At 44.6% G+C, this 10,916-nt stretch overlaps 1 protein-coding gene and 1 pseudogene across 4 annotated transcripts in view; both read left to right on the top strand.

Moving 5' to 3' along the window:
• Positions 1-1,532, top strand: part of LOC105741633 — a 13,273-nt pseudogene extending 11,741 nt beyond the window's left edge.
• Positions 1-10,916, top strand: part of Ldlrad3 (low density lipoprotein receptor class A domain containing 3) — a 215,182-nt gene that overhangs the window by 52,618 nt on the left and 151,648 nt on the right. The window lies entirely within an intron of this gene.

Raw genomic sequence — 10,916 nt, 5'->3', positions numbered from 1 at the left:
CTCCTTCTCCTTCTCCTTCTCCTTCTCCTTCTCCTTCTCCTTCTCCTTCTCCTTCTCCTTCTCCTTCTCCTTCTCCTTCTTCTTCTTCGGTTTGAACTCAGGCCCTTGTGCTTGCCAGGGAAGCGCTTATTCTACTGAGCCATCTTCCTGCCCCCTGTCATGGAACTTTCTTACCTCTCCATTAAGTTTGATAGATAGTTCTGCAGGGTCCATCAGTCTGGATTGGAAGTTGTTTTCTTTTTTAAAAAAATCTATTTATTGCGAGGGACGAGGGTGAGCCCGAGGCAAAGAGGCAGTAGTTGTTGTGCGTAGAGTTTACCTTGGTGAGCTGTGACACCACGGTGGTGCAGGGCTACCTGGCTAAGAACTCCTGGGAGATGGAAAGAGCACTGAATGCCTACTTCAAGCCGAGTGTGGAGGGCAGCACTGTGGGAAGCCTGGCTGGGCTGCTTGCAGAGCCCGGGTGCTGTCCAGATGCCTACAACATCCTTGACTATTTGCCCTGGGCTTCTCTGACTAAAATCTTCTGCCACTTCCCATGAAAAGTTACCGACCTGCCAGACTTCCACTTTGTGAGCCATATTTGCTTGCCATTATCAAGCTTGAAACCAATTCTTTCTCCTTGCTTGCTAATAGGTGTCTGAAAGGCCCCAGGTATTAGACACGCTATTTCCAAGTTTTCCTGATGTCCTGAGTCTAGTGTTGACCTAACCAATGAAGAAACAACTAATTCCACAAGTTCTAAAATCTGCTCATCTGAAAACACTCAACAAGAAGATGGCAGCATGTTCTCTTTGATCACATGGAATATTGATGGATTGAATCTAATCAATCTACAAGAGAGGGCTCAAGGGGTATGTTCCTGTTTAGCTTTGTACAGCCCAGATGTGGTATCTACAGAAAATCATGCCACCTTACTTTAGCTACTTGAAGAAGAGAGCAAGTAGTTATGAGATTATTATAGGTCGTGAAGGATATTTCAAGGCTATAATGTTGAAGAAATCAAGAGTGAAATTAAAAAGCCAAAAGATCATTCCTTTTCCAAGTACCAAAATAATGAAGAACCTTTTGTGTGTGCATGGGAGTTTGTCTGGACATGAACTTGGCCTTATGACTTCCCTTTGGAGAGCTCTGGAGGGCAGGCCAAGGAATGAATGAATCAGTTTAAACTGATGTTGAAGAAAATGCAAGAGGTTCCAGAGTCGGCTACAGTCATATTTGCAGGAGACATAAATTTAAAGGATCAAGAAGTTACTAAATGTGGTGGTTTTCCAAGCAACATTTTGGATGCCTGGGAGTTTTTGGACAAACCTAAGCATTGCCAGTATACGTGGGACACACAGATGAACTCTAATCTTGGAATACCTGCTACTTATAAACTTCGTTTTGATCGAATATTTTTCAAAGCAGCAGCAGAAGAGGGCAATATTATTCCTTGAAGTTTGTATCTGCTCGGGTTGGAAAAACTGGACTGTGGCAGATTTCCTAGTAATCACTGGGGACTGCTGTGTAATTTAGATGTCATATTGTGAAATACTTTTCAAATGTGAAAAAAATCTATCTATTTATTTATTTATTTGCTACAGGGTTTTGTTACACAGCTTGGACTCATAATGACCCTCTTGTCTCAACCTCCCCAGTGCTGGGATTATTGACATGTAATAATACCATTTCAGTGGCCAGCACGGCATGCTGGAGGTTTTGGGGCCAGCACTGGGGACCCGATCCAGGGTCCTTGCACTTTCCAGGCAAGCACTTAGAGTGCTGAGCTGTCTCCCCAGCTCTGGAAGTTGTTTTCTTTCAAGCCCTGAAATATCTCATTTTAAGCTCTTCTTGATTTGATGGTCTGTGTTAAGAAATCTGCCATGACTCTGATGGGCTTTCCATTATAGCTGATCGGCTTCTTTTCTCTAACAGCTTTTAATATTCTGTTCTTGTGCTGAACTTCTGGGATCTTGTTATGTATCTGGATGTAGGTTTATTTTGATTATGGCTAGCTGGACTTCTATATGCCTCACTTATTAGTATGTCAGATTCTTGTCCCATGCTTGGGACATTTTCCACTACTACTTCTGCAATCTTTTTACATCATTTGTGTTGACTCTAGCTGTTTCTTTGATATCTTTGATATCATCATCTTGCAGCTGTTGCATTATTTCCTGGTTCCCTATTATTTTTAAGAGATCTTTCCTTTCATGCTCACTAGCTGCAGTGCTATCTTCAAGGTCTGAAATTCTATTTTCAGTTTTGATAAGGGTTTTGCCAGCTTTCAATAGAATTCTTAGTGTCCTGGATATCTCTTTGAATCTGGATGCATTTTAGTTCTTTCCTGTAGTATTCATTCATTGTTTCTATAATTTTCTTATTCCCCTGTATTTTTTTAATCTATGTCTTCTTTAGATGCACTGAATAATTCTTACATAATTGTTGTCATTTCCTTTTTTACCTGAGATTATTTCTTTTTCTTTCTCTTTCTCTTTCTCTTTCTCTTTTCTTTCTTTTTTTTTTTTTTTTTTTTTTTTTGGACAGAACTGAGGATTGAACTCAGGTCCTTGCGCTTGCCAGGGAAGCACTTATTCTACTGAGCTATATTCCTGGCCCTGAGAGATTATTTCTGCTCTGACTTCCTCCATAGCCTGATGGAGTTGTTTCTTTACTTCAGTTGCTATCCTTTCAAAAATTTCAGATATGTGACTTCAACGTTCTTCTGTGACTTTGTCTCCTTGGATCTCTTTTGCATGGGCTAGAGGCCTGAGATTGCCCTTTGTTCCTTCCCTTTGACATTTTTTACGTTCCCAGTGTTCACCTTGACTGTGCATCAATGATACAGTGGCAGGGCGTGGGTGGGTAAGGCTCCCATGATAGTGGGAGGGTTGGGGAGGCTCACCAAAGTTCAGTGTGGCTTCCACCTCGGTGAGGAGGGAGGGCAAGCCGCAGCTCAAGTAGGATCTGATATTGATGAAGCAGGCCAAAGCTCCACAAGGCCCGCTGGATGGTGGGGTGGTGCAGGGTAGGGCTCACCAAAGCTCCGGCTACTGGCAGGATGTGCAGCAGTGGCTCAGCAGAGCTACAGTGACTGAGATGGTGGGGGAGGCAGAGGTGGTCACAGCTCTGGCAATGGTGGTGGAAAGGGTGGGGCAGAGCTCACTGGGTCCCTGTAGCTGTCCTCTGTGCCCCTAGCTTCTAGAATGACGGGAGAAGGGGCCGCAACTCAGCTGAGCTTCCACAGAGTGAGGGAGTGGGGCAGTGCTCACCACTAGGTCCCCTTAGCTGTCCTGGGACTGCCTGCTTTCTACAATGGTGGGAGGAGCAGCCCCAGCTCAGTGGAGCTCTGGCAAGGTGGGGGAGGGGTACAGCCCTCACCAGGTCCCCACATCTGTCCTCTGTGGGCCTGGCTTTTAGGAAGGTGGAAGGAGCCACCACAGTTCAGCCCAGCTCTGACAACGGGTGTGTGTGGAGGGTAGGGCTGCAGTTCCTACATTCTTAATGGTTCTTGCTAAGGGTTGAAAAGCAGCTGTTTCATGCTCCTTGCAGGTCCTGGGTGTGGCATAAGATGAGTTTGGGAATTAGTGGCAGTGTCATTGAAGGAGCAAGGCCTAGGATTGTCTGAAGATTATCTCACTTTTCTGGAGGAGGCAGCTAGACAAGCAACTTAGAGAACCTTGAATGTTGCCAAGGAAGAGGGAGTTAGCGCATCCTTGTTAGGTGGGCAGTGGATGCAGATTCGCTCCATGCAGAGTTACAGTTTATTTTCACAGCATCTGATGAGAGCTCGATCTTGTTACTCTGCTTTCACTGGCAGGAATGCTGAGGCAGAGGAAGGTGAAGTTCTTCATTCACAGTCCAGGGTGGGGCTGGGACGGAACCCCATATCTGGTGCCCCCTGAGCCCTTCTGACACCTTAGCCCCAACCGAGGCTTGGAAGAGATAGTTAAGAAGTTTTCTATCAGAGAATCTCTGACGAAGCTCTTTCAACTACATGCTTTCTTTCCATATTTATAGTCAAGTTTGCTATCTCTGTTGCCCTTCTACCCCCTGGTGCTTACGTCTGAAACAGCCAATATGTTATTTCAGGGTATAATAATACATTGCCATCGCTGATCAATAAAGCTTGGGATATACTCCAGCAGTCATGTGGAGCTGAGTTGGTGTGGCCACAGGGCGCCTTTGACTCCTGCACCTCTGCATTTGCGCAGGATGGGATTCCAGGGGCGGATTTGTGTCTCTTGCCTGTTGGGTCTGCTTTGGGAGTGTAATGAAAAGCTTGCTCGCCTTTCCCCAGACTTCTTACAGATTCCTGGCAGATTACTGTTTTAAGTCTGTTATTTTTAAAAGTCTTGTTCTTTTGCTTTCTTGCTGCCCCCAACTGTGAAGTCATTTTTGGCTTTTGCAGGGCACCACACTTGGACTTTTTTTAGAAAATGAGCTGCGAGCCTGAATATAGTGGCGATTTCAGATCCGTCGCTTGTTGCAAAGTTTCAAAGCCAATGATGGCTGCATGCAGGTGGATGCTTTGGAAGGTGGCATACTGAGTCCAATCGTGTGAATTTTGTCACTTGTTTTTCTCCTGATTTATCCTTTTTTTTTTTTTTTTTTTTTTGTAGTACTTAGTCTAATATCTAGAGAGTGGACAGAATTGCAGTTGGTTTATAATGCCTTCCTTATAGAAGTAAGCATTGAAATTTTTTAATTAAAGAAAAGCTACCAAGCACTAGTACTGAGACGAGAAGCACATTTGTGCTGACTTCCTTCTGTCCCTGTCCTTCCACACTGTTCCTACCTCTGGGACCTTCCCATGTGCAGTTCCCTCTTCCTGGAACAGCCTTCATTTCTGCTTCATGAACACTAACATTTCAAGCCTGACCTAGCTGTCACCTGTGCGCCGTCATGTGTTTGCAGGTGTAACCGTCTCTGAGTGCAGTGACTGACTGAAGGAGTCTGGCCTTAGTCTGTGAATATTACATCTTTCCTCCTTAGCTCGGTGCAGCAAGCTCAGCTGCAGCCAAGCTACCCGCCACTGCCAAGCTGAGATTAGACATCTAGTGGCTACACCTTCAGGACACATTGCATGCCCAAGCGACTCCCCTGTCTGCCCGTGGGGACGGCAGGATAGAGAGAGCCTATGCTCACCATTATTGCATCGTTGGACTGCTCAGTCAATGCCTGGTGGATGGTAGGATGCTCCAGAATGCTTTGTTATTGTCCAAACTATAAATCCTCACAAGAAAGAACTGACCAAGAGTTTTAAACTATGAAAAGTCCTTTTTGCTAGGACAACAAACATGTATATATGAGCCTGCAGCTTGTGTGTACTGCAGGATCATCGTGTTTCTTGTGAATGACCATGAAACAGGAAGGACCATGCAGTGGCTGCATTTCCATGTGGATGCTCTTCTCATGGTCACTCCTCTGTCTGGCATGTCACTGTTAGAGTGGACATCAGGGATAGTGTCAGAACTGGCCCCACGTGGTCCCTATTGCCATAATTCTTGGAGTGGCTTCTGGTTTGTATAGTAAAACCATCAGGAAGAAAAGAATGATAAGACTATTTGCTCCTAGGGTGTAAGACATAAATAGAATTGGAATGGGATTGTGTAGTCTGTGTTGTGTTACTATAATGAAATACCCAAGTCTGAATAACTTTATAGAGAAAGGAGGTTTATTTTGGCTTCTGGTTTGAGGGTACAAGGTGAAGAGCTGTATCTGGCGATAGCTTTTTGCTAAGAGGTTCCTGAGACAGCACAGGGCATCACATGGCTGGAGAAAGGGAACCTGTGTCTGTTCTGCTATTGCTCCTCCTCATAAAGCCGCTGGGATTCACTGATGGGGTCACTGCTCTGGTGATCTCATTTAATCACAATCACCTCCTCTGTAAACACAGTTACAGAGGAGCATAGCGTAATATAATGTATAGCATGGTGTGGGTTACATTTCAGCACGTGAGCCCTTGAGGGGCACACTCAGACCAGAGCAAGAGCATTCATGCTTCGTGTTCGTCGGAGTCCCTGGCTGTGCTTAATGAAAATGCGGATCCCCCTTGAGGAGGGGCTCAGGAGCCTGCATTTTCAAAAGCACTGCTGCAGCTGGTGGACCTCTGACTTGCTTTTGAGAAATTGTTTAGAAGGAAAGAAATTATGGAGACACATGAGTAAGTAGGATGGGGCCAGGAGCAGGAAGTTGTTCCTTGTGATGACTTAAGAAAGGTCACTGTGCAATGTGAGCTCAACTCTAGGAGCACCTTCCGGAAGGAAGCAGACACTGCTTCAGCCTGCAACCCACATAAACCGGTCCCAGCAAGTCTGATGCCCTGCACTGGTGGAGATGTAAAAGACAAAAAGAGGAGTCATGGTTTCCTTAGCCAGAGAAGGATGTCCCCTCCTCTGCAGAATAATGACATACACAGATGGCAGAAGGAAGAGACAGAGATGGCTGGACACTAGCAGAGCACGGTGCCAGTGAAGGGCGAGGCAGCAAGAGCACAGGCCTCGTGGGCTGGTTTCAGCCTCGTGCCTTTAGGAGCTTCCTTTCCAGCTGGGGAGCATCAGCCCATCTTGCATGATAAGGCACAGGGGCTTTCACATAGCCATCTGTGACCCAAAGGCAGCACTGGTTCTTTAGGAAAGTCAGTGATCAGAAAGACAGTGAACGTGACGTATGTATGACTTTGGTCAGGGAGATACTGCGCAAATAGGAAAAGCAGTAAACATGCATCCAGGGAAGCGCTGTCTGTTGGCAATACCCAGATGCCCAGCAGCAATGGACTTTGTGGCTTGTTGGTGCATGCATGCAGGACGGATCACCTTTAGCTCTTAAACAATGATAATGTAGACCTGCAGGTACTGACAGGAAAAAGATGTCACCCTGTGTTAAGTGGCAAAAGCAAGCTGCAGAATGGCGTGGGGTATACGGGTGCATTTAAGTCAAACAGCCAGGTTTCCACCTCTCAGCGCAGTCTGTAGTTACTGAGTCATCTATATGCTGGGCAATGCTTTGGTATTGAACATAAAGCAGTGAACAAAACGGTGGCCTGTTGCGTCCCAGCAGTATTGTGCGTGGAGCCAGCGGCAGTGCTGGGGAACTTGTTAGGAATGCAGAATCCCAGGTTTGACCCCAGGCATGCTGTATTTTAAAAAGGTCTTGGGTGATCCATTGCATGCTACAGTGTTTGACCCTCTGCTCAGGAATGGATTTGTCAAGTGTATTTCCCCAGGTGCTGGCAGCTTGGGATAATTTTTAGTCACTGTCGTTCAGTTCTTTGTTGTTTGAATCTTTACAGAGTGCTGTGTCTTGTGTTTATAAAAGCAAGGATGGTAATTTTGCAGAAGAGCTTTAGGCTCCTGTTTCTGGATTTTCAGGCTGTATTGGCCTCAGGTTGGCAGCGTCCTGGGGCAAGAGATGGAGGTGAGTAGTTCTGCTCATTTGAGGGCACCAAAAGGTCTGGGAGACCCCGATGCCTACAGGTGTGGTTTGCTGAGTTCAGGGCTAGCACATTGTAGGCTTGTCCAGCTTTTTTGTGTGATTCTCAACTGGAAAGAGTCTGGACCAGCACCTGGCCTCACCTTAGAAGTCCCCAACTCTGTGGCCTGTTAGGAACCAAGGTGCACAGCAAGAGGTGGGCAGTGGGTTAGCAGCAAAGCTTTGTCTGCATTGCAGGTGCTCCATTGTGGACCTCACTGCCTGAGCTCCAACTCCCAGGAGCTTGCCTGTGACCTGCACATATGAGGCTGAGCACTCCTCATGAGACTCTAAGGTAATAGTAGAAATTAAATGATTCATAGAATTATAGTAGAAATAAATAGCACAATAAACACAGTGTGCTTGAGTCATCCCGAGACTATCTTCCCTACCCTCCAGCCTAGTGAGTGGAAAGATTTCTTCCATGACTCTTGTCCTTGGAGCCAGGAAAGCTTGGGGCTGCTGCTCAATGACAGGCCCCTGCTGTCGTATCTGTCATGCTGTAGGACAAGTGGCCTGAGCACTTTCCAGGTGCCTTGGAAGCTGCAGCTGTGAAGTCTGGTGAAGAGCTTTCTATCCAAAGCCTGGAAAGTTCTGGCCATGTGGGAGAGGAGCTGATGGTTGCAGCACCTCTTTTGGGGGATTATCAGCCTCGCTGACCCCTGATGAGTCTGAGTAGGTGTGGCCTGAGGCCTCTCACCAGAAGAATGGTGCAGCTGAAAGAGGCAGCACTCAGGAACAGCGGCTCTGGCCCTAGGCCAGTCTGTCCCTCCTGAGTGTGTGGTCAGGGGTAGGTCCAGTTGCCTCACTGGCCTCAGTTTCCACATCTGTGGAATGTGAGGATTAGTTAGTAAATGCACCCGCATACTCCAATTATTGTGCATATAAAGAGCCAGTCTTGCGTGGGGGTGTCACCACTAGGCGGCTGTGGGACAGCGATGGTTCTCATATGGCCTCCAACTATTGGTCCCAGGACTATATCCGGCATATAGCCTGGTTGTCACTGTCCCCTTGTGAAATGAGAAGCAACAGGGACTCTATGGGTAAGCAGGTGTGTGCTTTGCACCCACTTTTCAGGGGAAGAGTCCTGTATCCAACACTGTGCCTGCCTGCAGTCGAAGCTGGCTGTCAGTGAGGGCCACAGTGAGTGAAGGTTGTAGCAGCCTGCTTTATAATGGTTTTTTTTCCATAATTTTATTGAGAAAGAGCAATGAGACAGTTTCAAATAAATTTGGTAGTACAGTTTCAATAATTAACACATTGCAAACTGTCTTCCTAGTGGTTATTTGTTGTACAAGATGCAGACATAATATCCTGTTTACAAACACTATTAGAACAAATCACTCTATTCATTGAATTAAGAGAATGTAGCTATATATCTATCCTAACCATTTTTAATACACAGATACAAAATGGTCATTCATCAGATCCCCTTTTTTTGTTTAGTTCCATCATTTAAGTATTATAGGTATGTGAACTCAGCAAAATATTCCATAATAGTCCAGTAGTTCATAATAGTATTGGATCTTCTGCTTGACTGTTAATGTCAGAAGTTGTTGACCTGAGTCCCCTACAGCTCAACATAACAGCATGGCTTTACTTCTTACACTTTGTTTTTATACTTTTCTGCTGGATGGTTAAGACCAAGATAAAGCAATACCTATGTAACAAGAATTGTAGCTTTTGTATCTGATAAGGTGAGTCAAATGCCCTCAGGATTTATCCTGAGACCCTGTACCTAAGATTGTAGATCCTTTGTCAGTGTCAGCCATGTGGATGAGTCACGGCCATTGCTTGGCCAATGTGCTCTCTGTGAAAGCCTGAGAGAATGTTTTCTCTCCATGTGACTCTCCTTAGGCACACTCTACATCACTGATCACTTTCCTCTTTGGCCCTATAATCTTCTTGATCAGAAAATTTGGGACACTGCTGAGTTACATGATGTTACAGTACAAGTTCTCATATGTCCTGAGTCTTAATTGACCTTGGAAGGCTAGGGCCAAAATGTTGGCTTTCCTTGCAGCCCTCCTTTTTCTCTAATTTTTGGTCTGCAAACTTAGGTTGTTAACCCTCCAGAAGAGAAGCTTATTGTTATTACCATAAAACCTAGGCTGTTGAGCTTAACCTCACTATCTGTCTGAATGTCAAATATCTCAGGCATAACATGAAACAAGTACTTTTCATCAAGTATTGACATGTTGAACTTTAAGTCCCTACAGAATATGACAAAAAAATTAAAATATATTGAAAAAATAGGAATAAAGAATTATATATGTTTACACATAAGTCTAGAAATCCCACCACATACGGCATTGTAGCAGGACAGTCCTGCAACACTCCTTTTCCTGTCTCCTGCCTTCATTCTTCCTTTTTAAGCAGTCATCTACCCGAGAAACAGTGCGGCAGCAATCAGTGTGTCATGACAAGCAGCACATATTCAGAAGACCAGAATGACAGGTACTCCAAGCATGAACCTACTATTACAAATTGCCATCTTCCATGAAGTTGCTTAGTTCCTTCAAGAGTGTCCCTTGCAATTTCATTTTTGTTCATGAATTCTTTGCCTCTCCCTATGTCTTCAAGAGTTCCTCCTACTTTCTCTTCTAGGATGTTTAGTGTCTCTGTTTTAGGTGTCAGCATATATAGTTAATCCGGGGAGAATCCTTCCAATTAACTGATAGATTCGAAAATCTTCTGAAGATTCTCAGAACCATTGTCTCACCCATCATGTACATATAACTGTATGGCTTGCCTCTGTCATGTTTCCTACCTCTTCTCCTTGCTCTGTCTTCATTATTTAGTCCTCAAATTCTTCCTTTTCTTTTAATTGCATTATACATTTTTATTTGTATTTCTTCTTTTGAGTTCTTATACTAGGGAAACTATATGATATTTACACATATGTGTCTGGTTTATTTCATTTATGAGTGTATCTTCAAGTGGCATCCACTTAAATATAAAGACTTCAATTTTATCATTCTTTATAGCTGAGTAATACTCCATTGTATAGAAATACCACATCTTTTTCATCCATTCCTCGGGTGATAGGCATCTTGGTTGTTTCCAAGATTTGGCTATCACAAGCTGTGCTGCTACAAACATAGGTACACACATATCACTATGATATGATGTTTTCAGATCCTCCAGGAAAATTCCCAGTAGAGGAATAGCTGGTTTGAATGGGATTTCCTGTCCTAGTTTTCTAAGGAGTCTCCACACTGATTTCCATAACGGTTGCACCAATCTGTGTTCCTACCAGTAGTGGAGAAGGGTTCCTATTTCCCCACGGCCTCTCCAACATTTGTTGTTGGTTGATTTCTTTATGATAGCCATTCTTTTTTGGGTGAGATGGTATCTCAGTGTTGTTTTAATTTGCATTTCATGAATGGCTAGTGATGTGGAGCAATTTTTCATATATTTATTTCCTTCTTTAATTTCATCCTCTGAGAAGTGTGTGTTCA

The sequence above is a fragment of the Octodon degus genome, unplaced genomic scaffold (assembly GCF_000260255.1).
Source record: "Octodon degus isolate 3935 unplaced genomic scaffold, OctDeg1.0 scaffold00018, whole genome shotgun sequence".
NCBI classification, from domain to species: Eukaryota; Metazoa; Chordata; class Mammalia; order Rodentia; family Octodontidae; genus Octodon; species Octodon degus.
This window is presented reverse-complemented; position numbering and strand designations above follow the sequence as displayed.